A 4,109-nucleotide genomic window follows, 5' to 3' on the forward strand; every position below is an offset into this window, starting at 1 on the left:
CAGTAATAATATTTCCCCATACCTGCAGCTCCAGTACAAAAGGAATGGGGGTAATTAGACGGCCCTCAGTTTGATGGCTTTCGTATTGATAACCCAGACCGCTCAGTTAAAAAGATTCTGTGCTTATACTCAGTAAGATTTTGCTTTCATTTTAGCCTTTGGACACAGAGGTTTTTAAGTTGGCATAAATCAGCCTAACTCCATCGACTTCAACCGAGTTACAGTGACTTACAGCTGAGGATCTGGACCTAGTTATTAATTTTTCATGTGACAATTTCATTGTAAGTGGAAAGCAGCTTTGAGGCTGTACGTGATTTTTCTCTAGGGCAGCCCTTTCTACTTCCTGCTCAGTGGGGTTGATGTCCTTTGTTTCGCCCAGCTACTAACGCTGGGTCAACCGAATCAGGCGCCCACCTCTTAGTCGTCGTGGCAGGCCCTGCTACCTGTTTGCCAGTGGAAAAAGAAAAAAAAACATAAATGTTCTGAAACCCCTGAAAATAAGCCTCTCCTGGGGGGCCTACTGACCAGGGCAAATGTCACTAGCATCACCTTCCTTCAGGGCTGCTTTCAAAGCAGCTTTGTGCGGGGCCTCCCTGACAGAGTAGCAGCCTCTCCTGGTTTGGCTTACTTCACAAGATGCTGGCTAGCTTCAGCGGGTGCTGGAGTTTTCCTAAGGAGGACGAATATTTATCATGGGGGAAATTTCTCTCACTGCTTCAGGAGCTGCTCTAGCCACTCCCTGCTCCGGACTACCCCCCTAAGACTTCCATTGACTGCACTTTCCACCTTGCTATCATGCATGATTGGCAGAGGTAGAGTTACTGAAACCTCCTTGGCCCTTTCCCTGTCGGTGTGGGGTTTAAGCACCCCACAACAGGGCTCCTCAAAGCAACCAACAAATCCCAATAGTGTTTTCCCCAGTCATCATGTTGCCAGTGTGTTATCTTATATCTTTTTACATTATTGGTTAGAAGAGCTGTCTATTGCTGCGGCAATTAAGTAGGTTTTCTTTATCTAAAGTATATACTAAGAGAAAAACTGAAATCACATGTTTGTGGGTTCCCTCTCCTCCCTCCAAAGACTGTCAGTCTCTGCATACGAAAAGGGCTGCATTTTCTGCTGTGCTTTGTTATCCATTTGAAAGTTTCTCCACTAATAGGTTGTACCATCTGTTGGGCAATTTGCCTGAATGCCATCTTGCCTGCAGCACTCCTGTATTTAGTCATGTTACACTGTGTGCTAATGGGATAGATAGACACCTGTCTCCTTTCTCCCTGTGTTTGATGGCAAAGTCTGATTTCTTTTCATTTTAATATTTCTCTTCCATTTTTGATTTCTGTGCCTAGAATATAAAGACAGATCTGAGCCTGAACATCAGATATGAGGCTCTGGAAACTACGGCCGGTTGAAATTTTTCTATTTAAACTTTATTTTGATGAAAAATGGGATTTTTGATGACAAAAAATTCACAGGAAGTATCCGTGCTTTAATTGAAACCTTTTGATTTTTTCATTGGAAAACAAAAACCCCCAAACCAAAAACATTCAGTAAAACACAAAACAAAACAAAACTTTTTTTTCCCTTCAGCAATTTCTGGTCACACATTTTCAGTTTTCCAATTTTTGATGAAAGTTGACATTTTCAGTGGACACCAGCCCACTTTCTGACCACTTCCATTGAAAACACACAAACAAGCAGTCAAAGTTGGCCCCATGTAGGCTAAAAAGCTTCACAGGTTGCATCACACAGATTCTCCATCATACCATTCCATCATGAGCTGAAAGGCAGGAAGACACAGCAAAAATGTGGATGTCCCGAAATCTGGAGGATCTCAGAACTCTTGCCGATCACAGGAAGGTCTAGTATATCTGTATTACTTCCCAGACTTCCTCCAGAGCTCTGCTGCTATGTTATCCCGTCTGGCAGGTGATCCAATAACCGCTTGGGCGAGGGAGTAGTTTTACATAAGGGAGTGGGAAGCTATGGACGATTATACTAGCAATTTTGGTTGTGGGAGAATGCCATGGCGAACTGTCATACTCTGTTCCCATCTCTTGTGTTGCAGGAAAATACTGTACACAGCTGCAAAATCACACCCCTGCAGAGTTGGGGTAGTGGGACGTATGCCGAGGCAGAAGAGCCTGTCATTGATTCATTACTGTCTCCTCTGCTGGACAGTTTCTGCTAGATTTTGACCCCCTCCACATGCATTAGGAAAAACCATGTAAAAAAAGGACAAGGAAAAAACCTGAATGAAACATGAAATGGTGGGTGAGCAGAGTGAAACGTAAAGACAGCAGGGCTGTGAAGTAAAGATCAGAGGGAGGTGGAGAGAGACAAATAGACTAATAAAAAAATAAGTGAAGTAGCTATGATAGAGAGTATACACACTTAGGCCAGCCTAGATTTTTGTCTCTAATAAATAACACAGACTCCCTGCTAGTTAGACAACCTGGCTTTGTATATATTTTTACATTGATCCTGCCATGGAAAAATAATTGGTTCAAATTACAATGAGAAGACTTGATTACCCCTTGGGCTGCAGACCTCTGTACGTGCTGAGTCTACCAACAACCCTGGTGTCTTTGCTTGTCAGAAGAATGAGCAGCATTTGTCCAGTGGGGGTGGGACTGGCCAGCCACGAGATGCATGGCTTCAGCACATTTAATAGACAGTCTCCCTTAGTAAGGCTCCTATGAAAACCCAGCCAGAATTTAATGTTGCCCCCCTCTTTCAAGTGTGAAACTCCTCTCCATTGCAACTGCACTCCTATTGGTGCCTGTGTTGCAAATTGCAGCAATTGGAGTGAATGTGGAAAGTGCAAAAACTCAGACAAGAATGAACCCAACATATAGTATGAAGTTAATCTGAGTCCATGGGGATAGGCCATTTCATTGTGAGTTTATGTAGAAATTTTCCTATAGCCGTAGTGTAATGGCAGGAATTCCAGTTAGAGGTTGGGAAAGGTAAGGAGGGAGGGTGAGAATGAGAGAAGAAAATGAGCTACCAAAACCCTTTCAATCTTAGGCTTTAAAACATTCTGCTTCTTTTTCTGTCAGTGACAAACTTGCATTCCCAGTGCGATGCCGGAGCACAGTATGCGTCTCCTTTTAGTCCCTCGGTGCTTCAGTCAGATAATTCTGCCAATCTCTCTCTCTCGCTCTCCTGCCTCTAAAATGCTGCTTTAAGCAGCTGTGTCGGATGCAGGTTTTATAAACACGATGCTGGCCCCCATCTTGAGACTCTAGACAGGTCAGAAGGAGAACACAATATTTGCAGCTGACCTCGCAGAACACCGCACAGAAATGATTGACAGCTTGTGCTCAGCCTAAATCTCAGACTTCCAGCGAATGCAGCAAAAAGCTACTTCTCATTCAATCCTTACCGGCACATTAAATGCCTCAGACTCTTTCTAAAGTTACTGAAGTCACTAAACTTGTTACACTGCGTTTTTTTTTAAATGATACAGAGTTAAACTAACTGCCCTTTTTCCTTCTCCTCACTAGGTAGCAACTGGAATATGCATTCAAGAGAAGCCACATTTTCTTTCTATCCTGATTAAACCTAATGAGAAGCTGCATTTAAAATGAACATGGCCTCAACAGAATATTGTAATAATACCTGGTAATGAGATAATGCTGTCCAGATTTAATATAATCCCATATTAAACACATTAAGGGTGCTCCAGTGAGCTATTCCCTTCTTTGATTTTTCTTGCTGCAGTTCAGCTACATCATTCATTGGGGTAGACTGTGCCTCGTATTCTTCTCTTTCAATGCCTCAGATGTAGTCTTGTGTATTGGCTTCTGTGAGAATGGGTTGTGCTTTTGAACATGGCACTTGGCTTGTGTGTGGGGGCCAGGGCCCACCTGCACAGAGCAGCTTGTAGAATTAGGCCCAGATCCTCAAAGGTATTGAGGCACCTAACTCCCACTGACTTCAATGGGTGCTACCTTTGAGGAACTGGCCTTTAGCTTCTGATATGTATCTACACATGGAGAATAACTCTCAGCAATGACATTTTACATTTATACAGGACCTTTCACCCTAAAGTACCCCAAAGAAACTATAATTTCATTTGCCTCTGAAATGAAGCCATTTTTGGCATG

This window comes from Chrysemys picta, chromosome 1 (assembly GCF_011386835.1).
Source record: "Chrysemys picta bellii isolate R12L10 chromosome 1, ASM1138683v2, whole genome shotgun sequence".
NCBI lineage: Eukaryota > Metazoa > Chordata > Testudines > Emydidae > Chrysemys > Chrysemys picta.